Source organism: Columba livia, chromosome 2 (assembly GCF_036013475.1).
Source record: "Columba livia isolate bColLiv1 breed racing homer chromosome 2, bColLiv1.pat.W.v2, whole genome shotgun sequence".
Classification (NCBI taxonomy): domain Eukaryota; kingdom Metazoa; phylum Chordata; class Aves; order Columbiformes; family Columbidae; genus Columba; species Columba livia.
This window is the reverse complement of record NC_088603.1, coordinates 67,062,943-67,090,528: the sequence shown is the minus strand read 5'-3', so window position 1 is coordinate 67,090,528 and position 27,586 is coordinate 67,062,943. Positions and strand designations below refer to the sequence as shown.

The 27,586-nt window shown below is 53.5% G+C and overlaps 4 long non-coding RNA genes across 6 annotated transcripts; all 4 read right to left on the bottom strand.

Annotated features, from left to right (window-relative positions):
- Positions 1-659: 659 nt before the first annotated feature.
- Positions 660-2,835, bottom strand: LOC135578824 (uncharacterized). Of its 2 annotated transcripts, XR_010470955.1 has the most exons (4): positions 1,982-2,835; positions 1,764-1,871; positions 1,527-1,636; positions 660-1,326 (listed from the first exon to the last, which is right to left on the bottom strand). It is a non-coding gene; the product is annotated as an uncharacterized LOC135578824 (long non-coding RNA). The 2 variants fall into 2 exon arrangements; XR_010470954.1 differs by having other exon boundaries at positions 1,764-2,830.
- Positions 2,836-4,893: 2,058 nt separating this feature from the next.
- LOC135578828 (uncharacterized) lies at positions 4,894-10,517 on the bottom strand. Its single transcript, XR_010470959.1, has 2 exons — positions 7,519-10,517; positions 4,894-7,323 (listed from the first exon to the last, which is right to left on the bottom strand). It is a non-coding gene; the product is annotated as an uncharacterized LOC135578828 (long non-coding RNA).
- Positions 10,518-11,515: 998 nt separating this feature from the next.
- LOC135578821 (uncharacterized) lies at positions 11,516-13,560 on the bottom strand. Of its 2 annotated transcripts, XR_010470949.1 has the most exons (4): positions 12,838-13,560; positions 12,620-12,727; positions 12,383-12,492; positions 11,516-12,182 (listed from the first exon to the last, which is right to left on the bottom strand). It is a non-coding gene; the product is annotated as an uncharacterized LOC135578821 (long non-coding RNA). The 2 variants fall into 2 exon arrangements; XR_010470948.1 differs by having other exon boundaries at positions 12,620-13,550.
- Positions 13,561-22,228: 8,668 nt separating this feature from the next.
- On the bottom strand, positions 22,229-24,295 carry LOC135578825 (uncharacterized). The gene is made up of 3 exons (XR_010470956.1): positions 23,333-24,295; positions 23,096-23,205; positions 22,229-22,895 (listed from the first exon to the last, which is right to left on the bottom strand). It is a non-coding gene; the product is annotated as an uncharacterized LOC135578825 (long non-coding RNA).
- Positions 24,296-27,586: the final 3,291 nt, after the last annotated feature.

Genomic DNA, 27,586 nt, shown 5'->3' with positions numbered 1-27,586 from the left:
GAGTATTATTTCTGCTTGTTGTTGCTGTTTAATCTTTTGTTTGCTGAGGGAAAACTTGCTGTAAGATCTGTGAGCAAAACGTGTTTTTGGAATATTTGCCAGCTGAGTGGTGTCTCCCTTGGACTTCATCTCTAGGAGGTGATCGGTTCAGGGCAGCCATACCCTTCTCCCCCCTCCCGTCTCGCACCTCCCTCCCCCCCCGTCCACCCGCCCTCCCCGTCTCCTCCCCTCCCGCCTCTCCCATACTCCCGCCTCGCCCCGTCTCCCCCCTACCCGTCTCCCCCCCTCCCGCCTCTCCCTCTCCCGCTTCCCTCCCCATCTCCCGCCTCTCCGTTCCCCGCCCCTCCCGTTCACCCCCCGGTCCCGCATCTACCATCCCCCCCCGTCCGGTTCCCCCCCGTCCCGCCTCTACCCCCCGTCCCGCTTCCCCTCACCGTATCTCCCCCGTCCCGCCTCCTTCCCCCCCCCGCCGTCCCGCCTCCTACCCCCCCACGCCGTGCCGCCTCCTTCCCCCCCCCGCCGTCCCGCCTCCTTCCCCCCCCCGCCGTCCCGCCTCCTTCCCCCCCCCCGCCGTCCCGCTTCCCCAACGTCCACCCGACTCTCCCTGACTCCCCCCTTCCCGACTCCAAAACACTTTCAAGGACACAAAACACAAGGGATACAAGTGTTTATGTTCAGTTTATTTTAGCTTCTTGAAGGCTGGTTAGTTCCTTGCACTTCTTTACGGTTGGTTTAGGTGAGTAGGTCTATGCTGCTTTGGATAGGCTGTTCTAGCTAAGTTTAGGGCCACCTCGTGGAGCAGCAGGCGCCCAGCCCAAATGGCCCAAAGAAGCCGTGGCAAGGGGCCGTGCTCAGCGCTGCAGAGGAAGGCAAAAAACCCCCGGAGACGCTTGCTGTCCCACCTCGGGGGGAAAAAAAGCCTTCCTCCCCCCAGCTGCGGGGCACGAGAGGCCATCTTCCTGGTGCTTGAGCAGCAGGCAGGAACCGAGCCAAAAGGGCCCAGAGGAGCTCTGCAAAGTGGTCGTGCTCAGCGCTGCAGAGGAAGGCAAAAAACCCCCGGGGACCAGTGCCAATCTGCCCCGGGGGAAAAAATTCCTTCCTGACCCCAGTGCTGGCGATCGGCTGTTCCCTGAGCATGTGAGCCAGACCTGGCTCCTCGTCCCATGCACAGGCTGCTCACGCCCCCCAGGACCTGCCCAAGCCCTAGCCTATCCTACCCTGTCCTACCTCGAGCCGGAGCCATCTCCCGGACTGCCGAGAGTGCCCAAATGCCTCTGACCTTCAAACACTCCTTCCGGTAGTCCTGTCAAGAATTCCTGACCGAGCCTGGGAAAAAAACCAAAATGCCAGAGATGAGAATTACTGAATGCAACAAGAAGACACAACAGAGATGACGGAGGAAAACAGCAAGAGGGGAGGGAGAGGAGGAGCAGAGAACACACAAGTAAAGGAGACCCTTGCATCTCACCCAATCAGAGGAGTAAGAGAAGGGTTCCAAAAGACCAGGCTCTGAATAACAAGCATACCTCGTCAGGTTTCGTCTCCAAGTCTCCACACTTCTCCTTTTATAAGGCAAGGTGCAGATCCCACGGTGTCCTTCTGTCCCCGACGGTCTCTGGCGGTCTCCAGTGGGCTTCTGTGCACAGACACATACATCTAGCTTTTATTTTCTATATCTACATATTTCTATTAACTCTCTAGTCTGCCTACAGGGAGAAGGAGAGCGAAAGGAAAAGTCTGAATGATTTGTGCAATGTGAAAACCTTTTGCCTTGAAGGCAAGCTCCAGCGCTGTCCTCGGGTGTCCTGGCGTCTGTGGCGCTGTCCCCCGCTGTGTGGTGGCTCCTGAGGACTCCTCCCGGTGCTCTGGGGCTGCCGAGCAGAAGATGGCAGCGACCCTCCTCGCCTCTTCCCCAGGCCCCAGGGCAGAGGAGATGCCCCGGCATGAGGGCCGGGGGTGCGGGCTGGGAAGCCGGGCTCACCTGTGGCTCCAGAGCGGCTGCTGGTCCGGCCCATCCCCCGGAGGTGGCTAGTGGCGGCTGCGGGGGCGGCGCCGCTTGCGGCCAGGCGCCTGTTTGGGGGCTCTGGGAGAGCCCCCGGCCGTCCTGCGGCGCTTAGGGCACTGCGGCGCCGGAGGCGGTCCGGCCATGCTGGTGCTGGGCCCCAGCAGCCCTGCCTGAGGCGGATCCACCTCCATCGCCTCCTCCTCCTGCCGAGGCGGATCCACCTCCATGGGCTCCGCCTCTTCCCGGGGTGGGTCAATCTCCATGGGCTCCTCCTGCCTGTGGGCGGTGCTGCTGCTCCCGCCAGGCAGCCGCCGTTTGGGCGGCGGAGCCATCCCAGGGGGTCCCTGAGCCTCCTCTCTCTTCTTCGCGTCGATCCGGCGCTGTCGTCTGCGGCCTCTTCTCTCGGAGCGATGGCGCAGCTGGCACAGCTCTGCTCCAACTGCCATCACAGAGGCTCGTGGCGTCCCCAACGGCCGCTGCGGTGGCCGGCATGGCGGCCCCCGGGGCCACGAGGCCCCATTGCGGGGCCATTTTGCTCTGCAGCCCTGTCAGTGCTTAGATTTGGTTTGCCTCTGCTGGAACCGACTCATCGGCCTTTTGTCTTCAGCAAAGAGCAAGAGCTGCAGATCTTTGGACAAGGTGTCTTAGCAGCACGACCAACCCGGTCGCTGTATTGCAGAATTGTACTATGCTGAGGGATTCTGATCTTTCTTTAGTGCTGTAGTGTGAAGAATGCAAAACGTGTTTGAAGAGACAGGGCTTTTGTGGCTCCAAGCCACTTCTATGGATGGTCAAGCGTTTCCAGAAATCCTTCTTGCAACAGCCCTCTTGTGAGTCACAGACTTGTGAGTATTATTTCTGCTTGTTGTTGCTGTTTAATCTTTTGTTTGCCGAGGGAAAACTTGCTGTAAGATCTGTGAGCAAAACGTGTTTTTGGAATATTTGCCGGCTGAGTGGTGTCTCCCTCGGGCTTCATCTCTAGGGGTGATCGGTTCAGGGCAGCCGTGCCACAGAGTAGCAGTTGCACGACTGATACTTGTAACGGGGTTCCTCATGGGTCGCCTTTATTTTGCGTGGGTTGCGTGTTGAACTGCTCGGTAGTTAGTTTGGTTTGACATTTCCTGAAGGTCTAGGCAAAGATTTAAAAAAAGGAGCGGACTTAAAGAGAAGTATGTATTATTTTGTCATGCCATGTTGCTATTTGAAACCTGTGTTGGTTATTGGTGATATTCAAGAAATTGCCGAGACTTAGAGGGCAAATCTTGATGTGCTGAGCGGAAGAGTGCAAGGGGTCTGTTTGGTTGCCAGGTGGCTTTCTTGACCCATGTGGCCAGTTTATCAAGCTTACACTGCACGCCTGAGAGAGTGAGAGAGATCCCCTCCCTCCTTAAATAATGACCGTGACGCTAATGGGATGAAATACTCGTATCGATCAGCCTGGATGTCAGTCCAGCTCTGTCCCATCTCTGTCCCCCTTCCCCGATACGTCACATCCGTGGGCAGAGCAGTCAGAATGTCCTTGGCTCTCAGACCGGCGCAATTAAAAACATTAGCTCTGTGCTGGGGTGTTATCTCGTGTTCTCAAACTAATTGAAAGGTTTCTAACTCCATGAAGAAAATGAGTTCACTTTCAGTCAAACCCGCACAGTTCCGGGCACGGAGCCCTCAGGGCTCTGTCAGGGCTTTCTTTTCTCTTCTGCCTTCCCTTCCCTTCCCCCCTGCCCGTCCCCTTTCCCTCTCCCTTCCTTCACCCTTCCCTCAAAACCACTTTCCAGGACACAAAACGCAATGGATACAAGTGTTTCTATTTTATTTTGTTTTGTTTTATTTTATTTTAATTTACTTCATTTTATGTTTTTTCGTGTTCTGTTATTCCATGTCATTTCCGTTTCTCACTCTTTTTCAGAGCCAATGCTCACAATCCTTAACACAAGCCCACGTGTAGCCAGGAGCAGGCTGATGCATTCTTCAGTTTAGCTCGAACAAACAGCCCTTGCGGGCTGGCAAAGGCAAGTCCCAGAGCTGCAGAGAGCAGCAGCAGGAATGGAGGCCAAGCTTTGCCAGGTTCCTGAAGAGGGAGGACCTTGAGAATGAGGCGCGGGACTGACCATGCACCAAAGAAGAGGTATGTGGTACTGTGGGATCTTTTCCAAAGCATCACATGTAGCGATGGCGAGCAGATGTTTTGCCTTGCACACCTTGTTTGGCTGCTGTGCTTCTTGGGCAGGGTGCACGAGAAGCGCTCTGGTCCCTGCCAGGCGCTGGTGTTGCCCGCAGGGAGAGGTGCCGAGTGGCAGCTGCGAATCCTTCCTGTTCCTGACAGGACACCAGTGGCTGCTCCAAAGCACTGGGTCCCCATGCAACATCTCTGCATGCTGCTTCCTACATCTGCCTTCTTGGTCTGTAACTTGCTTGGGTTTTGCTTGTTTCTTTCTACCTTGTTTGGTGTTCTGTTTCTGTTGTTGATGTTGTTTCCATTGTTGTTTTGGTTTTGTTGGGTTTTTCTAAGTTGGTTTCATTTGGTTGGTTTAGGTCAGTTTATACGTTTTTAAGTTTGGTTGAGGTAGGGGGTCTCAGATTGCTTGTTTCAGGTTTGATGGTTTAGCTTGGTTTCGGTTGGTTAGTTTAGGTGGGTTGGTTTAGGCTGTGTGATGTGATTTTCTTACCGCTGATCTATGTTGTTTAGCTTTGGAGGTTTACTTTTCTTGGTTTTGCTGGGTTCTTTGGTTGGTGCTGTTTTCTGACGCTTCTTTAGCACTGGTTGCGTTAGTTTGGTTGAGGTTTCTGGTTTTACGAGCTTGGTTCAGTTTGTTGCGGTCGTTTGAGGTTGGTTTGAGGCAGGTTCTTTGAGGGTGGTTGTGAGAGGCTGGTTGTCGAAGGCTGGTGGGTTCAGGTTGCTTGATGTAGGTGATTTTTGGTTGAAGGTGTCTTCCGTTGGTTGTTGTAGGTGGCGTATCTGAAGCTGTTTTCGTTGAGGCCGTTTTCAGTAGTTTGGTTTAGGTTTGTTTAGATGATTTTAAGTTGGTTGGTTATTTTAGGTTGTTTGTTTTCAGTAGGCAGTTTAGGTGGGTTGGTGGGTGTCTGTGTTTTCAGGTAGGTTGGTTTTGGCAGGTTTGGTTTACATTGTTTAGGTTGCCTGAAGGGTTTCTGTTGAGGTTGGTTCAGGTTGTTTGGTTTAGGTTGGTTTAGTTCCTTTTTGGTAGGTTGTTTTAGGCAGTGTTTTTTACGTTGCATGTTTGAAGATGGGTTCCTTCAGGTTGGGGTGGTTTAGATTGGTTGTTGAGGGTGCTTTAGGTGCTTTGGTTAGATTTACATGGTGTTTTGTTGGTTTTAGGTTGTGTCTGGATGATTTGGATGTGACTGCAATCTCGCTGGGACATGCGTCCCCCCACTAATCACCAGGCTCGATGGGGCTGTTTGTGCTGTCTCAGCAGATGTCCCCGTCCTCCTTCCCTGCTCCACGTGTTTCCCTGCCTTGCTCAAAGAGGACGACCTTCCCCGCTAGAGGCGAACCATTGCTAGGTCAAGGGGATACGGTAGCTGCGCTGTGCTTGAGAACCTCCAAACAAGCTCAGGGTCCATTTGTAGGAGAACCTGGGGTAGTCAAGCTTCCAAGACTGCAGACACATCCAAGTGAGACACTGCATGGGGTAGGGTGGCTGGTGGTTGGAGTTTGGTTGTTGAGGTTTTTTAGGGGGTTTTAGCTTCGTTGTTGAAGTTTAGTTGATTTAGATTGGTTTTTAGCTTGGCGATTGTAGGCTGGTTTCAGTGGTTCTATTTAGCTTTGGGTTGTTTGCTTGAGGGCATTTTGGTCAGGCTATGTCGTTGGGTTTCCTATTTTTGAGGTTGGTTTAGATGGGTTGCTTTAGGTAGTTTTATCCTTTATCAGATTGTTTTGAAGTTGTTTGAGATTGTTTAATGGTTGTTTTAGGTTAAGATTGGTTGGTTTGGGTTTGTTTAGCTTGTTTGGTTACAGGTTGCTTGAGGTTGGCTGAGAAATGCCGGTTTATGTAGTTTTAGATTGTTTTAGGTAGGATTTTTTAGATCATTTGGTTTGGGTAGGTTTGTTTTAGGGTGTTTAGGTTGGTTTCTCTTGCTTGGTTTAGGTTGGTTTAGGTAATTTGTCGTAGATTGTTTAAGGTTCTGCTTAGGTTGTAGGTGGCTGATTGAAGTTTTTGAAGGCAGACTGGTTTAGGTTGTTTAAGGTTGGTTTAGGTGAGTTGTTCTGTGCTGGTTTAGGTAGGCTGTTCTAGCTAAGTTTAGGGCCAACTGGTGGAGCAGCAGGCGCCCAGCCCAAATGGCCCAAAGAAGCCGTGGGAAGGGGCCGTGCTCAGCGCTGCAGAGGAAGGCAAAAAAGCCTTCCTCCCCCCAGCTGCGGGGCACGAGAGGCCATCTTCCTGGTGCTTGAGCAGCAGGCAGGAACCGAGCCAAAAGGGCCCAGAGGAGCTCTGCAAAGTGGTCGTGCTCAGTGCTGCAGAGGAAGGCAAAAAACCCCCGGGGACCAGTGCCAATCTGCCCCGGGGGAAAAAATTCCTTCCTGACCCCAGTGCTGGCGATCGGCTGTTCCCTGAGCATGTGAGCCAGACCTGGCTCCTCATCCCACAGGCTGCTCACGCCCCCCAGGACCTGCCCAAGCCCTAGCCTATCCTACCCTGTCCTACCTCGAGCCGGAGCCATCTCCCGGACTTCCGAGAGTGCCCAAATGCCTCTGAGCTGATGGTCCTTGGGGGCAAGACTCCTTCCTGTGCCTGGTGGGACACCAGTGGGTGTTGCAAGCACAGAAGAAATGCCCTTGGTCTCTCCACTGCTATCCAGCTCAAAAGGATTTCCATCCGTGAGCTGAGCTTGGATGGTGGCCCTGCCCGCAGATCACCTTGCAGTGGAGAACCTCCAGCAGCCTCATGCAAGCTCTTCCTCCCTCAGCCCCTGCCCTGTGATTCCACCAGCTCCTCAAGTGCTTCCTGTGGGATGTGTTGCGGCTGCCCCCGGGCCAGCTCTGGCAGTGGACACGGGACCCGGCTGCTCCTTTTGGTCCTGCTCGGGGCATTGTGAGCGCTGCATTGCCGGGTGCTGGCATTGTGACACGGGGGTGACAGAGCCACGCGTGTGCAGTCCCGCCCACCCCAACTCCGCCCAGCACCTTTGGGAGGAAGCCTTTGGGGTGCTGGCCCCAAATCAGTCCCTGTCATCTACAAGACAGGGGAGTAATCAACCTAACCGTGTCCCTCTTTTGCCAAAACACAGTGTGGATTTGTTGCCAGTCCAGCCTTACTTCCAGTACTTCTTCCTACAGCCCCGTTACGAATTCCTGCCCAAACCTGGGAAGAAGAAACCAAATGCCAGAGATTACTGAATGCACCAAGAAGACACAACAGAGATGACGGAGGAAAAGAGCAAGAGGGGAAGGAGAGGAGGAGCAGAGGACACGTAAGCAAACAAGATCCTTGAATCTCACCCCATCCGAGGAGTGATAGAAGGGTTCCCAAAGACCAGGCTCTGAATCAAAAGCATACCTCGTCAGCTTCTGTCTCCAAGTCTCTCATTTGCTGCTCAGCCTCAGGTCTGCTCTGACAGTAGGCCACACTTCTCTGCCTCATTTCAGCATCTGGATGCTTCAGAAGAAATGTGTGAGCTGCTGCAATAGCCTTTGCAAGGTTGTGAGCCTAAACAGGGATGGGAAAAAGCGGAAGGGGGGGAAAAGGGTTAATGGGGGAAAAAAAAATCAAAGTTTCCCAGTTTTTTCAACAAATCGATTATTGCTGCAGATAGCATAGGTGATGACTTGAAGTTAACAGAAGAGCATTTTTCCCCTCCACTTGCCCTGTTCATGAAGCTGACAAGGCAGAAGCATATACTGTTGCTCCTGTGTGGGATTAGTCTCACAGCAATTACTGAGGCCAGCCTGTGACTGCTGACCAGGAGCCATCACTGCCCGTGTTTACACGGCGTTCGTGTCACTTCTTGGCCCAGCAGCACGCAAGACAATATCCCAAGAACGTATCTGCCTGATGGTGTTACAGAGTTCGAGCAAACGGCAGGGACCTGTGTGTGATCTGCCGCAACAGCTTTTGGAAGGTCGTGAGCCTAAACAGGGGTGGGAAGAAGAGGAAAGGGGAAAGAAAAAGTTAACTGGGAAAAAAAATCCACGTTTCCCACTTTGTGTCAACAAACTTTCCTGCAGCCTCTCTATTCCCCAGCTGACATCTAGGGAAGCCACAGTCTCAGCAGATACAATGTTACACTAGAACTGATACAAATCTTTCCTGGTTTTTTACTAGAGGAGCATGTTTTACTAGGAGCGTGTTACTTTTAATGCCAAAATCGATTATTGTAGCAGATCGCATCATAATGATTGTAAGTTCACAAGACGACTTTTTCTCCCTTCCTCCCGTACTGCATTTCTAGTATTTACAGAGGGAGAGAGAAAGGAAAAGGCTGAAGTATTTGTAAAATGTTAAGAAACTTTTCCTTTTTTCAGGCAAGGTGCAGGTCCCACGGTGTCCTTTGGTCTCCGACGTTCTCCAGTGGCGTCCTGTGGTTTCCAGCGGCCTTCTTCGGTCTCCCACGGTCTCCAGCGGGCTTCTCTGTGCCTGCATTTATAGCTGTTATTGTCTATATGTACATATTTTTCTAAACTATATTGTCCATAGACACACATATAGGGAGAAGGAGAGAGAAAACCAAAGTCTTAATTGTTTGCTGAAATGTGAAAACCTTCTTCCTTTTTAAACCAAGACACAGAGCCAATGGTGTCCTGTGGTTTCTAGCGGTGTCCTTCGGTCTCCGGACGGTCTCCTGCAATCTCCAGCAATCTCCGGTGGTCTCCTGTGGGCTTCCGTGTGCACACATTTATCGATTTAATTTTCTATTTTTACATGTCTTTATAAACTATACAGTCTGCATACACATATATAGGGAGAAGGAGAGAAAATTTGCCTCCGTTTTTAACGCAAACATTTGTCCAAAGGTGTAAGAACCATGTCTTTGAATTCCCACAATTCCTTCCAACAGACGTTTTATTTACTTCAAAAGAACCACCCTCAGAGGAGGAATCCCGCCACGGCACTATGGGACGAGGAGCAGGAACAGAGGTAACATAGGACCCATCTCAAGTTTGTTTCCACAACTCTCCCCAGGCACAGGATGTTTCGGAAAGATGGACCCAATTGGAAATCACTCTGCGTGTGAAATTGGGACCGTGTTTTTGAAACACGCTGTAGTATTGCTGGAGACACATCCCCTGGTCCCTCTGCTTCCAAATTTGCACGAAGCCTTGTATCAAGTCCCAAGCTCCATTCAAGAGAGTCTGGTTAGGCACTGGCAAAAACAGTGAAGAAAGGAAAACGAATATCCAAAAAATCCCCAAACGTATGCATATGACCAACCATACATCAGTAAAAAGAAATCAATAATTCAATAAATAACACTGATAGTCAACAGAAAACGAAGGGACAATCCACCGGGTGCTGATCCAGTGCTCTTTCCCGTGCTGTACTCTTTGCATTTCATTAGTGGCTTCGCGGTTGTTCCTGTCACCTGCCTGCGCTGACTGGCACAGTCCCTGTCACTGCCCCAGCTGGCACTTCATCCCCCTCTGCTGCCGGATGGCACAGCAGCCCTGCAGCTCCGCAGCGAGTCAAGCCCAGCGTTGCATCTCCCTGCCCTGGTCACGGCGAAGGGCTCCTGTGCCCAGCCCAGCAGGGCAGCGGCATCAGGTGCTTGCAAAGGTTGCATTTCGCTCCAGGAGCCGAAAGCCGAGTTGTTGGGAGTGACCTGGGAACTCGGCTCGTTTGAGAGCCCAGCCTGCAGCCCCGGGACAGCAGCAGCTGTCTGTCCCTCCTCTGAGAGGCGGGGGCGTTTCTGGAGGGAGCGTCACCCTCCGAGGCAGAGGACAGAGCTTATGAAGGCTCGGTGCTTCTGGACTCTGACCCGCCACAGGATGTGGAATGGCCGTGGAAGTGGAAACACCGATTTTCTTTAGTGCTGTAGTGTGGAGAATGCAAAACGTGTTTGAAGAGACAGTGCTCTTTTGGCTCCAAGCCAATTCTAGGGATGTTCAAGCGTTTCCGGAAACGGGTGTTCTTGCCACAACCTTCTTGTGAGTTAATGAGAAAATAGGGTGGGAAAAAAATCAGCACATCAAGTAGCTGTGACACACAGCACGGAAAAGTCTCCACCGGCCACTCCACGCACAAGAAAAAGCCCGGTGGAAGGGCGGGGTGGCTCATCGGGGCCACCGGGCTGTCGGCAGCGGTTGTAGCGGCGGCAGCCCCAGGGGGCTGCCCGGCTGGAGAAGAAGGGACAGGGGGCGGGAAGAGTTTTTCCTCCAACTCTCGGGAACAGCCAAACCGCGCGACTCCCGCTCGTTCCCGCCTTTACCGGAACACGGGGCGGGGCCGAGGAGCGACGGCTCCGCCATCCGCTCGTCGGGGCTGCTGGGTCGGTCTTTGCGGGAGGCGGCTCTCCCGGTGCCCGGGCTGGGCTGCGCTGGGGTCCGTCTTGTGCCCGGCGGGCGGGCGGGCGGGGAGGGCGAGGCCGCTTGTGGGCACGCGTGGGTTGCGGGGCCGGCGCCGCCGCTTGGCGGGCAGCTGGAGCGGGGGCAGCGGGTGTGCCCGCCGGGTCCGGCGGTGTCGGCCGGTACGGGAAAATCCCGTAGAAGATGGTTCAGACTTGTGAATATTATTTCTGCTTGTTGTTGCTGTTTAATCTTTTGTTTGCTGAGGGAAAACTTGCTGTAAGATCTGTGAGCAAAACGTGTTTTTGGAATATTTGCCAGCTGAGTGGTGTCTCCCTTGGACTTCATCTCTAGGGGGTGATCGGTTCAGGGCAGCCATACCCTTCTCCCCCCTCCCGTCTCGCACCTCCCTCCCCCCCCCCGTCCACCCTCCCTCCCCGTCTCCTCCCCTCCGGCCTCTCCCCTACTCCCGCATCGCCCCGTCTCCCCCCCGCCCCCTCCCCGTCTCCCCCCCTCCCTCCTCCCCGTCTCCCCCCCTCCCGCCTCTCCCCGTCTCCCCCTTTCCCGCCTCCCTCCCCATCTCCCGCCTCCCTCCCCATCTCCCGCCTCTCCCTTCCCCGCCCCTCCCGTCCACCCCCCGGTCCCGCATCTACCATCCCTCCCCCTCCTTCCCCCCCGCCGTCCCGCCTCCTTCCCCCCCCCGCCGTCCCGCCTCCTTCCCCCCCCCGCCGTCCCGCCTCCTTCCCCCCCTCGCCGTCCCGCCTCCTTCCCCCCCTCGCCGTCCCGCCTCCTTCCCCCCCTCGCCGTCCCGCCTCCTTCCCCCCCTCGCCGTCCCGCCTCCTTCCCCCCCCGCCGTCCGGCCTCCTTCCCCCCCCCGCCGTCCCGCCTCCCCTCCCCGTCTCCCCCCGTCTCCCCCCTGTCCCGCCTCCTTCCCCTCCCCCGCATCCCGCCTCCTTCCCCCCCCCGCCGTCCCGCTTCCCCAACGTCCAACCGACTCTCCCTGACTCCCCCCTTCCCGACTCCAAAACACTTTCAAGGACACAAAACACAAGGGATACAAGTGTTTATGTTCAGTTTATTTTAGCGTCTTGAAGGCTGGTTAGTTCCTTGCACTTCTTTACGGTTGGTTTCTGTGAGTAGGTCTATGCTGCTTTGGATAGGCTGTTCTAGCTACGTTTAGGGCCACCTCGTGGAGCAGCAGGCGCCCAGCCCAAATGGCCCAAAGAAGCCGTGGCAAGGGGCCGTGCTCAGCGCTGCAGAGGAAGGCAAAAAACCCCCGGAGACGCTTGCTGTCCCACCTCGGGGGGAAAAAAAGCCTTCCTCCCCCCAGCTGCGGGGCACGAGAGGCCATCTTCCTGGTGCTTGAGCAGCAGGCAGGAACCGAGCCAAAAGGGCCCAGAGGAGCTCTGCAAAGTGGTCGTGCTCAGCGCTGCAGAGGAAGGCAAAAAACCCCCGGGGACCAGTGCCAATCTGCCCCGGGGGAAAAAATTCCTTCCTGACCCCAGTGCTGGCGATCGGCTGTTCCCTGAGCATGTGAGCCAGACCTGGCTCCTCGTCCCATGCACAGGCTGCTCACGCCCCCCAGGACCTGCCCAAGCCCTAGCCTATCCTACCCTGTCCTACCTTGAGCCGGAGCCATCTCCCGGACTGCCGAGAGTGCCCAAATGCCTCTGACCTTCAAACACTCCTTCCGGTAGTCCTGTCAAGAATTCCTGACCGAGCCTGGGAAAAAAACCAAAATGCCAGAGATGAGAATTACTGAATGCAACAAGAAGACACAACAGAGATGACGGAGGAAAACAGCAAGAGGGGAGGGAGAGGAGGAGCAGAGAACACCTAAGTAAAGGAGACCCTTGCATCTCACCCAATCAGAGGAGTAAGAGAAGGGTTCCAAAAGACCAGGCTCTGAATAACAAGCATACCTCGTCAGGTTTCGTCTCCAAGTCTCCACACTTCTCCTTTTATAAGGCAAGGTGCAGATCCCACGGTGTCCTTCTGTCCCCGACGGTCTCTGGCGGTCTCCAGTGGGCTTCTGTGCACAGACACATACATCTAGCTCTTATTTTCTATATCTACATATTTCTATTAACTCTCTAGTCTGCCTACAGGGAGAAGGAGAGCGAAAGGAAAAGTCTGAATGATTTGTGCAATGTGAAAACCTTTTGCCTTGAAGGCAAGCTCCAGCGCTGTCCTCGGGTGTCCTGGCGTCTGTGGCGCTGTCCCCCGCTGTGTGGTGGCTCCTGAGGACTCCTCCCGGTGCTCTGGGGCTGCCGAGCAGAAGATGGCAGCGACCCTCCTCGCCTCTTCCCCAGGCCCCAGGGCAGAGGAGATGCCCCGGCATGAGGGCCGGGGGTGCGGGCTGGGAAGCCGGGCTCACCTGTGGCTCCAGAGCGGCTGCTGGTCCGGCCCATCCCCCGGAGGTGGCTAGTGGCGGCTGCGGGGGCGGCGCCGCTTGCGGCCAGGCGCCTGTTTGGGGGCTCTGGGAGAGCCCCCGGCCGTCCTGCGGCGCTTAGGGCACTGCGGCGCCGGAGGCGGTCCGGCCATGCTGGTGCTGGGCCCCAGCAGCCCTGCCTGAGGCGGATCCACCTCCATCGCCTCCTCCTCCTGCCGAGGCGGATCCACCTCCATGGGCTCCGCCTCTTCCCGGGGTGGGTCAATCTCCATGGGCTCCTCCTGCCTGTGGGCGGTGCTGCTGCTCCCGCCAGGCAGCCGCCGTTTGGGCGGCGGAGCCATCCCAGGGGGTCCCTGAGCCTCCTCTCTCTTCTTCGCGTCGATCCGGCGCTGTCGTCTGCGGCCTCTTCTCTCGGAGCGATGGCGCAGCTGGCACAGCTCTGCTCCAACTGCCATCACAGAGGCTCGTGGCGTCCCCAACGGCCGCTGCGGTGGCCGGCATGGCGGCCCCCGGGGCCACGAGGCCCCATTGCGGGGCCATTTTGCTCTGCAGCCCTGTCAGTGCTTAGATTTGGTTTGCCTCTGCTGGAACCGACTCATCGGCCTTTTGTCTTCAGCAAAGAGCAAGAGCTGCAGATCTTTGGACAAGGTGTCTTAGCAGCACGACCAACCCGGTCGCTGTATTGCAGAATTGTACTATGCTAAGGGATTCTGATCTTTCTTTAGTGCTGTAGTGTGAAGAATGCAAAACGTGTTTGAAGAGACAGGGCTTTTGTGGCTCCAAGCCACTTCTATGGATGTTCAAGCGTTTCCAGAAATCCTTCTTGCAACAGCCCTCTTGTGAGTCACAGACTTGTGAGTATTATTTCTGCTTGTTGCTGCTGTTTAATCTTTTGTTTGCCGAGGGAAAACTTGCTGTAAGATCTGTGAGCAAAACGTGTTTTTGGAATATTTGCCGGCTGAGTGGTGTCTCCCTCGGGCTTCATCTCTAGGGGTGATCGGTTCAGGGCAGCCGTGCCACAGAGTAGCAGTTGCACGACTGATACTTGTAACGGGGTTCCTCATGGGTCGCCTTTATTTTGCGTGGGTTGCGTGTTGAACTGCTGGGTAGTTAGTTTGGTTTGACATTTGCTGAAGGTCTAGGCAAAGATTTAAAAAAAGGAGCGGACTTAAAGAGAAGTATGTATTATTTTGTCATGCCATGTTGCTATTTGAAACCTGTGTTGGTTATTGGTGATATTCAAGAAATTGCCGAGACTTAGAGGGCAAATCTTGATGTGCTGAGCGGAAGAGTGCAAGGGGTCTGTTTGGTTGCCAGGTGGCTTTCTTGACCCATGTGGCCAGTTTATCAAGCTTACACTGCACGCCTGAGAGAGTGAGAGAGATCCCCTCCCTCCTTAAATAATGACCGTGACGCTAATGGGATGAAATACTCGTATCGATCAGCCTGGATGTCAGTCCAGCTCTGTCCCATCTCTGTCCCCCTTCCCCGATACGTCACATCCGTGGGCAGAGCAGTCAGAATGTCCTTGGCTCTCAGACCGGCGCAATTAAAAACATTAGCTCTGTGCTGGGGTGTTATCTCGTGTTCTCAAACTAATTGAAAGGTTTCTAACTCCATGAAGAAAATGAGTTCACTTTCAGTCAAACCCGCACAGTTCCGGGCACGGAGCCCTCAGGGCTCTGTCAGGGCTTTCTTTTCTCTTCTGCCTTCCCTTCCCTTCCCCCCTGCCCGTCCCCTTTCCCTCTCCCTTCCTTCACCCTTCCCTCAAAACCACTTTCCAGGACACAAAACGCAATGGATACAAGTGTTTCTATTTTATTTTGTTTTGTTTTATTTTATTTTAATTTACTTCATTTTATGTTTTTTCGTGTTCTGTTATTCCATGTCATTTCCGTTTCTCACTCTTTTTCAGAGCCAATGCTCACAATCCTTAACACAAGCCCACGTGTAGCCAGGAGCAGGCTGATGCATTCTTCAGTTTAGCTCGAACAAACAGCCCTTGCGGGCTGGCAAAGGCAAGTCCCAGAGCTGCAGAGAGCAGCAGCAGGAATGGAGGCCAAGCTTTGCCAGGTTCCTGAAGAGGGAGGACCTTGAGAATGAGGCGCGGGACTGACCATGCACCAAAGAAGAGGTATGTGGTACTGTGGGATCTTTTCCAAAGCATCACATGTAGCGATGGCGAGCAGATGTTTTGCCTTGCACACCTTGTTTGGCTGCTGTGCTTCTTGGGCAGGGTGCACGAGAAGCGCTCTGGTCCCTGCCAGGCGCTGGTGTTGCCCGCAGGGAGAGGTGCCGAGTGGCAGCTGCGAATCCTTCCTGTTCCTGACAGGACACCAGTGGCTGCTCCAAAGCACTGGGTCCCCATGCAACATCTCTGCGTGCTGCTTCCTACATCTGCCTTCTTGGTCTGTAACTTGCTTGGGTTTTGCTTGTTTCTTTCTACCTTGTTTGGTGTTCTGTTTCTGTTGTTGATGTTGTTTCCATTGTTGTTTTGGTTTTGTTGGGTTTTTCTAAGTTGGTTTCATTTGGTTGGTTTAGGTCAGTTTATACGTTTTTAAGTTTGGTTGAGGTAGGGGGTCTTAGATTGCTTGTTTCAGGTTTGATGGTTTAGCTTGGTTTCGGTTGGTTAGTTTAGGTGGGTTGGTTTAGGCTGTGTGATGTGATTTTCTTACCGCTGATCTATGTTGTTTAGCTTTGGAGGTTTACTTTTCTTGGTTTTGCTGGGTTCTTTGGTTGGTGCTGTTTTCTGACGCTTCTTTAGCACTGGTTGCGTTAGTTTGGTTGAGGTTTCTGGTTTTACGAGCTTGGTTCAGTTTGTTGCGGTCGTTTGAGGTTGGTTTGAGGCAGGTTCTTTGAGGGTGGTTGTGAGAGGCTGGTTGTCGAAGGCTGGTGGGTTCAGGTTGCTTGATGTAGGTGATTTTTGGTTGAAGGTGTCTTCCGTTGGTTGTTGTAGGTGGCGTATCTGAAGCTGTTTTCGTTGAGGCCGTTTTCAGTAGTTTGGTTTAGGTTTGTTTAGATGATTTTAAGTTGGTTGGTTATTTTAGGTTGTTTGTTTTCAGTAGGCAGTTTAGGTGGGTTGGTGGGTGTCTGTGTTTTCAGGTAGGTTGGTTTTGGCAGGTTTGGTTTACATTGTTTAGGTTGCCTGAAGGGTTTCTGTTGAGGTTGGTTCAGGTTGTTTGGTTTAGGTTGGTTTAGTTCCTTTTTGGTAGGTTGTTTTAGGCAGTGTTTTTTACGTTGCATGTTTGAAGATGGGTTCCTTCAGGTTGGGGTGGTTTAGATTGGTTGTTGAGGGTGCTTTAGGTGCTTTGGTTAGATTTACATGGTGTTTTGTTGGTTTTAGGTTGTGTCTGGATGATTTGGATGTGACTGCAATCTCGCTGGGACATGCGTCCCCCCACTAATCACCAGGCTCGATGGGGCTGTTTGTGCTGTCTCAGCAGATGTCCCCGTCCTCCTTCCCTGCTCCACGTGTTTCCCTGCCTTGCTCAAAGAGGACGACCTTCCCCGCTAGAGGCGAACGAACCATTGCTAGGTCAAGGGGATACGGTAGCTGCGCTGTGCTTGAGAACCTCCAAACAAGCTCAGGGTCCATTTGTAGGAGAACCTGGGGTAGTCAAGCTTCCAAGACTGCAGACACATCCAAGTGAGACACTGCATGGGGTAGGGTGGCTGGTGGTTGGAGTTTGGTTGTTGAGGTTTTTTAGGGGGTTTTAGCTTCGTTGTTGAAGTTTAGTTGATTTAGATTGGTTTTTAGCTTGGCGATTGTAGGCTGGTTTCAGTGGTTCTATTTAGCTTTGGGTTGTTTGCTTGAGGGCATTTTGGTCAGGTTGTGTCATTCGATTTCCTGTTTTTGAGGTTGGTTTAGATGGGTTGCTTTAGGTAGTTTTATCCTTTATCAGATTGTTTTGAAGTTGTTTGAGATTGTTTAATGGTTGTTTTAGGTTAAGATTGGTTGGTTTGGGTTTGTTGAGCTTGTTTGGTTACAGGTTGCTTGAGGTTGGCTGAGAAATGCCGGTTTATGTAGTTTTAGATTGTTTTAGGTAGGATTTTTTAGATCATTTGGTTTGGGTAGGTTTGTTTTAGGGTGTTTAGGTTGGTTTCTTTTGTTTGGTTTAGGTTGGTTTAGGTAATTTGTCGTAGATTGTTTAAGGTTCTGCTTAGGTTGTAGGTGGCTGATTGAAGTTTTTGAAGGCAGACTGGTTTAGGTTGTTTAAGGTTGGTTTAGGTGAGTTGTTCTGTGCTGGTTTAGGTAGGCTGTTCTAGCTAAGTTTAGGGCCAACTGGTGGAGCAGCAGGCGCCCAGCCCAAATGGCCCAAAGAAGCCGTGGGAAGGGGCCGTGCTCAGCGCTGCAGAGGAAGGCAAAAAAGCCTTCCTCCCCCCAGCTGCGGGGCACGAGAGGCCATCTTCCTGGTGCTTGAGCAGCGGGCAGGAACCGAGCCAAAAGGGCCCAGAGGAGCTCTGCAAAGTGGTCGTGCTCAATGCTGCAGAGGAAGGCAAAAAACCCCCGGGGACCAGTGCCAATCTGCCCCGGGGGAAAAAATTCCTTCCTGACCCCAGTGCTGGCGATCGGCTGTTCCCTGAGCATGTGAGCCAGACCTGGCTCCTCATCCCACAGGCTGCTCACGCCCCCCAGGACCTGCCCAAGCCCTAGCCTATCCTACCCTGTCCTACCTCGAGCCGGAGCCATCTCCCGGACTTCCGAGAGTGCCCAAATGCCTCTGAGCTGATGGTCCTTGGGGGCAAGACTCCTTCCTGTGCCTGGTGGGACACCAGTGGGTGTTGCAAGCACAGAAGAAATGCCCTTGGTCTCTCCACTGCTATCCAGCTCAAAAGGATTTCCATCCGTGAGCTGAGCTTGGATGGTGGCCCTGCCCGCAGATCACCTTGCAGTGGAGAACCTCCAGCAGCCTCATGCAAGCTCTTCCTCCCTCAGCCCCTGCCCTGTGATTCCACCAGCTCCTCAAGTGCTTCCTGTGGGATGTGTTGCGGCTGCCCCCGGGCCAGCTCTGGCAGTGGACACGGGACCCGGCTGCTCCTTTTGGTCCTGCTCGGGGCATTGTGAGCGCTGCATTGCCGGGTGCTGGCATTGTGACACGGGGGTGACAGAGCCACGCGTGTGCAGTCCCGCCCACCCCAACTCCGCCCAGCACCTTTGGGAGGAAGCCTTTGGGGTGCTGGCCCCAAATCAGTCCCTGTCATCTACAAGACAGGGGAGTAATCAACCTAACCGTGTCCCTCTTTTGCCAAAACACAGTGTGGATTTGTTGCCAGTCCAGCCTTACTTCCAGTACTTCTTCCTACAGCCCCGTTACGAATTCCTGCCCAAACCTGGGAAGAAGAAACCAAATGCCAGAGATTACTGAATGCACCAAGAAGACACAACAGAGATGACGGAGGAAAAGAGCAAGAGGGGAAGGAGAGGAGGAGCAGAGGACACGTAAGCAAACAAGATCCTTGAATCTCACCCCATCCGAGGAGTGATAGAAGGGTTCCCAAAGACCAGGCTCTGAATCAAAAGCATACCTCGTCAGCTTCTGTCTCCAAGTCTCTCATTTGCTGCTCAGCCTCAGGTCTGCTCTGACAGTAGGCCACACTTCTCTGCCTCATTTCAGCATCTGGATGCTTCAGAAGAAATGTGTGAGCTGCTGCAATAGCCTTTGCAAGGTTGTGAGCCTAAACAGGGATGGGAAAAAGCGGAAGGGGGGGAAAAGGGTTAATGGGGGAAAAAAAAATCAAAGTTTCCCAGTTTTTTCAACAAATCGATTATTGCTGCAGATAGCATAGGTGATGACTTGAAGTTAACAGAAGAGCATTTTTCCCCTCCACTTGCCCTGTTCATGAAGCTGACAAGGCAGAAGCATATACTGTTGCTCCTGTGTGGGATTAGTCTCACAGCAATTACTGAGGCCAGCCTGTGACTGCTGACCAGGAGCCATCACTGCCCGTGTTTACACGGCGTTCGTGTCACTTCTTGGCCCAGCAGCACGCAAGACAATATCCCAAGAACGTATCTGCCTGATGGTGTTACAGAGTTCGAGCAAACGGCAGGGACCTGTGTGTGATCTGCCGCAACAGCTTTTGGAAGGTCGTGAGCCTAAACAGGGGTGGGAAGAAGAGGAAAGGGGAAAGAAAAAGTTAACTGGGAAAAAAAATCCACGTTTCCCACTTTCTGTCAACAAACTGTCCTGCAGCCTCTCTATTCCCCAGCTGACATCTAGGGAAGCCACAGTCTCAGCAGATACAATGTTACACTAGAACTGATACAAATCTTTGGTGGTTTTTTACTAGAGGAGCATGTTTTACTAGGAGCGTGTTACTTTTAATGCCAAAATCGATTATTGTAGCAGATCGCATCATAATGATCGTAAGTTCAAAAGACGACTTTTTCTCCCTTCCTCCCGTACTGCATTTCTAGTATTTACAGAGGGAGAGAGAAAGGAAAAGGCTGAAGTATTTGTAAAATGTTAAGAAACTTTTCCTTTTTTCAGGCAAGGTGCAGGTCCCACGGTGTCCTTTGGTCTCCGACGTTCTCCAGTGGCGTCCTGTGGTTTCCAGCGGCCTTCTTCGGTCTCCCACGGTCTCCAGCGGGCTTCTCTGTGCCTGCATTTATAGCTGTTATTGTCTATATGTACATATTTTTCTAAACTATATTGTCCATAGACACACATATAGGGAGAAGGAGAGAGAAAACCAAAGTCTTAATTGTTTGCTGAAATGTGAAAACCTTCTTCCTTTTTAAACCAAGACACAGAGCCAATGGTGTCCTGTGGTTTCTAGCGGTGTCCTTCGGTCTCCGGACGGTCTCCTGCAATCTCCAGCAATCTCCGGTGGTCTCCTGTGGGCTTCCGTGTGCACACATTTATCGATTTAATTTTCTATTTTTACATGTCTTTATAAACTATACAGTCTGCATACACATATATAGGGAGAAGGAGAGAAAATTTGCCTCCGTTTTTAACGCAAACATTTGTCCAAAGGTGTAAGAACCATGTCTTTGAATTCCCACAATTCCTTCCAACAGACGTTTTATTTACTTCAAAAGAACCACCCTCAGAGGAGGAATCCCGCCACGGCACTATGGGACGAGGAGCAGGAACAGAGGTAACATAGGACCCATCTCAAGTTTGTTTCCACAACTCTCCCCAGGCACAGGATGTTTCGGAAAGATGGACCCAATTGGAAATCACTCTGCGTGTGAAATTGGGACCGTGTTTTTGAAACACGCTGTAGTATTGCTGGAGACACATCCCCTGGTCCCTCTGCTTCCAAATTTGCACGAAGCCTTGTATCAAGTCCCAAGCTCCATTCAAGAGAGTCTGGTTAGGCACTGGCAAAAACAGTGAAGAAAGGAAAACGAATATCCAAAAAATCCCCAAACGTATGCATATGACCAACCATACATCAGTAAAAAGAAATCAATAATTCAATAAAGAACACTGATAGTCAACAGAAAACGAAGGGACAATCCACCGGGTGCTGATCCAGTGCTCTTTCCCGTGCTGTACTCTTTGCATTTCATTAGTGGCTTCGCGGTTGTTCCTGTCACCTGCCTGCGCTGACTGGCACAGTCCCTGTCACTGCCCCAGCGGGCACTTCATCCCCCTCTGCTGCCGGATGGCACAGCAGCCCTGCAGCTCCGCAGCGAGTCAAGCCCAGCGTTGCATCTCCCTGCCCTGGTCACGGCGAAGGGCTCCTGTGCCCAGCCCAGCAGGGCAGCGGCATCAGGTGCTTGCAAAGGTTGCATTTCCCTCCGGGAGCCGAAAGCCGAGTTGTTGGGAGTGACCTGGGAACTCGGCTCGTTTGAGAGCCCAGCCTGCAGCCCCGGGACAGCAGCAGCTGTCTGTCCCTCCTCTGAGAGGCGGGGGCGTTTCTGGAGGGAGCGTCACCCTCCGAGGCAGAGGACAGAGCTTATGAAGGCTCGGTGCTTCTGGACTCTGACCCACCACAGGATGTGCAATGGCCGTGGAAGTGGAAACACCGATTTTCTTTAGTGCTGTAGTGTGGAGAATGCAAAACGTGTTTGAAGAGACAGTGCTCTTTTGGCTCCAAGCCAATTCTAGGGATGTTCAAGCGTTTCCGGAAACGGGTGTTGTTGCCACAACCTTCTTGTGAGTTAATGAGAAAATAGGGTAGGAAAAAAATCAGCACATCAAGTAGCTGTGACACACAGCACGGAAAAGACTCCACCGGCCACTCCACGCACAAGAAAAAGCCCGGTGGAAGGGCGGGGTGGCTCATCGGGGCCACCGGGCTGTCGGCAGCGGTTGTAGCGGCGGCAGCTCCAGGGGGCTGCCCGGCTGGAGAAGAAGGGACAGGGGGCGGGAAGAGTTTTTCCTCCAACTCTCTCTCGGGAGCAGCCAAACCGCGCGACTCCCGCTCGTTCCCGCCTTTACCGGAACACGGGGCGGGGCCGAGGAGCGACGGCTCCGCCATCCGCTCGTCGGGGCTGCTGGGTCGGTCTTTGCGGGAGGCGGCTCTCCCGGTGCCCGGGCTGGGCTGCGCTGAGGTCCGTCTTGTGCCCGGCGGGCGGGCGGGCGGGGAGGGCGAGGCCGCTTGTGGGCACGCGTGGGTGGCGGGGCCGGCGCCGCCGCTTGGCGGGCAGCTGGAGCGGGGGCAGCGGGTGTGCCCGCCGGGTCCGGCGGTGTCGGCCGGTACGGGAAAATCCCGTAGAAGATGGTTCAGACTTGTGAGTATTATTTCTGCTTGTTGTTGCTGTTTAATCTTTTGTTTGCTGAGGGAAAACTTGCTGTAAGATCTGTGAGCAAAACGTGTTTTTGGAATATTTGCCAGCTGAGTGGTGTCTCCCTTGGACTTCATCTCTAGGAGGTGATCGGTTCAGGGCAGCCATACCCTTCTCCCCCCTCCCGTCTCGCACCTCCCTCCCCCCCCGTCCACCCGCCCTCCCCGTCTCCTCCCCTCCCGCCTCTCCCATACTCCCGCCTCGCCCCGTCTCCCCCCTACCCGTCTCCCCCCCTCCCGCCTCTCCCTCTCCCGCTTCCCTCCCCATCTCCCGCCTCTCCGTTCCCCGCCCCTCCCGTTCACCCCCCGGTCCCGCATCTACCATCCCCCCCCGTCCGGTTCCCCCCCGTCCCGCCTCTACCCCCCGTCCCGCTTCCCCTCACCGTATCTCCCCCGTCCCGCCTCCTTCCCCCCCCCGCCGTCCCGCCTCCTTCCCCCCCCCGCCGTCCCGCCTCCTACCCCCCCACGCCGTGCCGCCTCCTTCCCCCCCCCGCCGTCCCGCCTCCTTCCCCCCCCCCGCCGTCCCGCCTCCTTCCCCCCCCCCGCCGTCCCGCTTCCCCAACGTCCACCCGACTCTCCCTGACTCCCCCCTTCCCGACTCCAAAACACTTTCAAGGACACAAAACACAAGGGATACAAGTGTTTATGTTCAGTTTATTTTAGCTTCTTGAAGGCTGGTTAGTTCCTTGCACTTCTTTACGGTTGGTTTAGGTGAGTAGGTCTATGCTGCTTTGGATAGGCTGTTCTAGCTAAGTTTAGGGCCACCTCGTGGAGCAGCAGGCGCCCAGCCCAAATGGCCCAAAGAAGCCGTGGCAAGGGGCCGTGCTCAGCGCTGCAGAGGAAGGCAAAAAACCCCCGGAGACGCTTGCTGTCCCACCTCGGGGGGAAAAAAAGCCTTCCTCCCCCCAGCTGCGGGGCACGAGAGGCCATCTTCCTGGTGCTTGAGCAGCAGGCAGGAACCGAGCCAAAAGGGCCCAGAGGAGCTCTGCAAAGTGGTCGTGCTCAGCGCTGCAGAGGAAGGCAAAAAACCCCCGGGGACCAGTGCCAATCTGCCCCGGGGGAAAAAATTCCTTCCTGACCCCAGTGCTGGCGATCGGCTGTTCCCTGAGCATGTGAGCCAGACCTGGCTCCTCGTCCCATGCACAGGCTGCTCACGCCCCCCAGGACCTGCCCAAGCCCTAGCCTATCCTACCCTGTCCTACCTCGAGCCGGAGCCATCTCCCGGACTGCCGAGAGTGCCCAAATGCCTCTGACCTTCAAACACTCCTTCCGGTAGTCATGTCAAGAATTCCTGACCGAGCCTGGGAAAAAAACCAAAATGCCAGAGATGAGAATTACTGAATGCAACAAGAAGACACAACAGAGATGACGGAGGAAAACAGCAAGAGGGGAGGGAGAGGAGGAGCAGAGAACACACAAGTAAAGGAGACCCTTGCATCTCACCCAATCAGAGGAGTAAGAGAAGGGTTCCAAAAGACCAGGCTCTGAATAACAAGCATACCTCGTCAGGTTTCGTCTCCAAGTCTCCACACTTCTCCTTTTATAAGGCAAGGTGCAGATCCCACGGTGTCCTTCTGTCCCCGACGGTCTCTGGCGGTCTCCAGTGGGCTTCTGTGCACAGACACATACATCTAGCTTTTATTTTCTATATCTACATATTTCTATTAACTCTCTAGTCTGCCTACAGGGAGAAGGAGAGCGAAAGGAAAAGTCTGAATGATTTGTGCAATGTGAAAACCTTTTGCCTTGAAGGCAAGCTCCAGCGCTGTCCTCGGGTGTCCTGGCGTCTGTGGCGCTGTCCCCCGCTGTGTGGTGGCTCCTGAGGACTCCTCCCGGTGCTCTGGGGCTGCCGAGCAGAAGATGGCAGCGACCCTCCTCGCCTCTTCCCCAGGCCCCAGGGCAGAGGAGATGCCCCGGCATGAGGGCCGGGGGTGCGGGCTGGGAAGCCGGGCTCACCTGTGGCTCCAGAGCGGCTGCTGGTCCGGCCCATCCCCCGGAGGTGGCTAGTGGCGGCTGCGGGGGCGGCGCCGCTTGCGGCCAGGCGCCTGTTTGGGGGCTCTGGGAGAGCCCCCGGCCGTCCTGCGGCGCTTAGGGCACTGCGGCGCCGGAGGCGGTCCGGCCATGCTGGTGCTGGGCCCCAGCAGCCCTGCCTGAGGCGGATCCACCTCCATCGCCTCCTCCTCCTGCCGAGGCGGATCCACCTCCATGGGCTCCGCCTCTTCCCGGGGTGGGTCAATCTCCATGGGCTCCTCCTGCCTGTGGGCGGTGCTGCTGCTCCCGCCAGGCAGCCGCCGTTTGGGCGGCGGAGCCATCCCAGGGGGTCCCTGAGCCTCCTCTCTCTTCTTCGCGTCGATCCGGCGCTGTCGTCTGCGGCCTCTTCTCTCGGAGCGATGGCGCAGCTGGCACAGCTGTGCTCCAACTGCCATCACAGAGGCTCGTGGCGTCCCCAACGGCCGCTGCGGTGGCCGGCATGGCGGCCCCCGGGGCCACGAGGCCCCATTGCGGGGCCATTTTGCTCTGCAGCCCTGTCAGTGCTTAGATTTGGTTTGCCTCTGCTGGAACCGACTCATCGGCCTTTTGTCTTCAGCAAAGAGCAAGAGCTGCAGATCTTTGGACAAGGTGTCTTAGCAGCACGACCAACCCGGTCGCTGTATTGCAGAATTGTACTATGCTAAGGGATTCTGATCTTTCTTTAGTGCTGTAGTGTGAAGAATGCAAAACGTGTTTGAAGAGACAGGGCTTTTGTGGCTCCAAGCCACTTCTATGGATGTTCAAGCGTTTCCAGAAATCCTTCTTGCAACAGCCCTCTTGTGAGTCACAGACTTGTGAGTATTATTTCTGCTTGTTGTTGCTGTTTAATCTTTTGTTTGCCGAGGGAAAACTTGCTGTAAGATCTGTGAGCAAAACGTGTTTTTGGAATATTTGCCGGCTGAGTGGTGTCTCCCTCGGGCTTCATCTCTAGGGGTGATCGGTTCAGGGCAGCCGTGCCACAGAGTAGCAGTTGCACGACTGATACTTGTAACGGGGTTCCTCATGGGTCGCCTTTATTTTGCGTGGGTTGCGTGTTGAACTGCTCGGTAGTTAGTTTGGTTTGACATTTCCTGAAGGTCTAGGCAAAGATTTAAAAAAAGGAGCGGACTTAAAGAGAAGTATGTATTATTTTGTCATGCCATGTTGCTATTTGAAACCTGTGTTGATTATTGGTGATATTCAAGAAATTGCCGAGACTTAGAGGGCAAATCTTGATGTGCTGAGCGGAAGAGTGCAATGGGTCTGTTTGGTTGCCAGGTGGCTTTCTTGACCCATGTGGCCAGTTTATCAAGCTTACACTGCACGCCTGAGAGAGTGAGAGAGATCCCCTCCCTCCTTAAATAATGACCGTGACGCTAATGGGATGAAATACTCGTATCGATCAGCCTGGATGTCAGTCCAGCTCTGTCCCATCTCTGTCCCCCTTCCCCGATACGTCACATCTGTGGGCAGAGCAGTCAGAATGTCCTTGGCTCTCAGACCGGCGCAATTAACACCCCAGCACAGAGCTAATGTTTTTATCTCGTGTTCTCAAACTAATTGAAAGGTTTCTAACTCCATGAAGAAAATGAGTTCACTTTCAGTCAAACCCGCACAGTTCCGGGCACGGAGCCCTCAGGGCTCTGTCAGGGCTTTCTTTTCTCTTCTGCCTTCCCTTCCCTTCCCCCCTGCCCGTCCCCTTTCCCTCTCCCTTCCTTCACCCTTCCCTCAAAACCACTTTCCAGGACACAAAACGCAATGGATACAAGTGTTTCTATTTTATTTTATTTTATTTTGTTTTATTTTATTTATGTTAATTTACTTCATTTTATGTTTTTTCATGTTCTGTTATTCCATGTCATTTCCGTTTCTCACTCTTTTTCAGAGCCAATGCTCACAATCCTTAACACAAGCCCACGTGTAGCCAGGAGCAGGCTGATGCATTCTTCAGTTTAGCTCGAACAAACAGCCCTTGCGGGCTGGCAAAGGCAAGTCCCAGAGCTGCAGAGAGCAGCAGCAGGAATGGAGGCCAAGCTTTGCCAGGTTCCTGAAGAGGGAGGACCTTGAGAATGAGGCGCGGGACTGACCATGCACCAAAGAAGAGGTATGTGGTACTGTGGGATCTTTTCCAAAGCATCACATGTAGCGATGGCGAGCAGATGTTTTGCCTTGCACACCTTGTTTGGCTGCTGTGCTTCTTGGGCAGGGTGCACGAGAAGCGCTCTGGTCCCTGCCAGGCGCTGGTGTTGCCCGCAGGGAGAGGTGCCGAGCGGCAGCTGCGAATCCTTCCTGTTCCTGACAGGACACCAGTGGCTGCTCCAAAGCACTGGGTCCCCATGCAACATCTCTGCGTGCTGCTTCCTACATCTGCCTTCTTGGTCTGTAACTTGTTTGGGTTTTGCTTGTTTCTTTCTACCTTGTTTGGTGTTCTGTTTCTGTTGTTGATGTTGTTTCCATTGTTGTTTTGGTTTTGTTGGGTTTTGCTAAGTTGGTTTCATTTGGTTGGTTTAGGTCAGCTAATACGAGTTGGTTTTGGTAGGCTTTTTGAGACTGGTTGTTTGACACCGTATGACGTTGTTGGTAGGTTGTGTGTTGGTAGGTCACTGAAGGCCGGTTGTTTTAGGTTAAGGTTTGTTAAGTTTGGTTCAGGTTGGCGGTCTTAGATTGCTTGTTTCAGGTTTGATGGTTGAGCTTGGTTTCGGTTGGTTAGTTTAGGTGGGTTGGTTTAGGTTGTGTGATGTGATTTTCTTACCGCTGATGTGTGTTGTTTAGCTTCGGAGGTTTATTTTTCTTGGTTTTGCTGGGTTCTTTGGTTGGTGCTGTTTTCTGGTGCTTCTTTAGCACTGGTTGCCTTAGTTTGGTTGAGGTTTCTGGTTTTACGAGCTTGGTTCAGTTTGTTGCGGTCGTTTGAGGTTGGTTTGAGGCAGGTTCTTTGAGGGTGGTTGTGAGAGGCTGGTTGTCGAAGGCTGGTGGGTTCAGGTTGCTTGATGTAGGTGATTTTTGGTTGAAGGTGTCTTCCGTTGGTTGTTGTAGGTGGCGTATGTGAAGCTGTTTTCGTTGAGGCCGTTTTCAGTAGTTTGGTTTAGGTTTGTTCAGATGACTTTAAGTTGAGACATGGTCGGCTGGTTGGTTATTTTAGGTTGTTTGTTTTCAGTAGGCAGTTTAGGTGGGTTGGTGGGTGTCTGTGTTTTCAGGTAGGTTGGTTTCGGCAGGTTTGGTTTACATTGTTTAGGTTGCCTGAAGGGTTTCTGTTGAGGTTGGTTCAGGTTGTTTGGTTTAGGTTGGTTTAGTTCCTTTTTGGTAGGTTGTTTTAGGCAGTGTTTTTTACGTTGCATGTTTGAAGATGGGTTCCTTCAGGTTGGGGTGGTTTAGATTGGTTGTTGAGGGTGCTTTAGGTGCTTTGGTTAGATTTACATGGTGTTTTGTTGGTTTTAGGTTGTGTCTGGATGATTTGGATGTGACTGCAATCTCGCTGGGACATGCGTCCCCCCACTAATCACCAGGCTCGATGGGGCTGTTTGTGCTGTCTCAGCAGATGTCCCCGTCCTCCTTCCCTGCTCCACGTGTTTCCCTGCCTTGCTCAAAGAGGACGACCTTCCCCGCTAGAGGCGAACCATTGCTAGGTCAAGGGGATACGGTAGCTGCGCTGTGCTTGAGAACCTCCAAACAAGCTCAGGGTCCATTTGTAGGAGAACCTGGGGTAGTCAAGCTTCCAAGACTGCAGACACATCCAAGTGAGACACTGCATGGGGTAGGGTGGCTGGTGGTTGGAGTTTGGTTGTTGGGGTTTTTTAGGGGGTTTTAGCTTCGTTGTTGAAGTTTAGTTGATTTAGATTGGTTTTTAGCTTGGCGATTGTAGGCTGGTTTCAGTGGTTCTATTTAGCTTTGGGTTGTTTGCTTGAGGTCATTTTGGTCAGGTTGTGTCATTCCATTTCCTGTTTTTGAGGTTGGTTTAGATGGGTTGCTTTAGGTAGTTTTATCC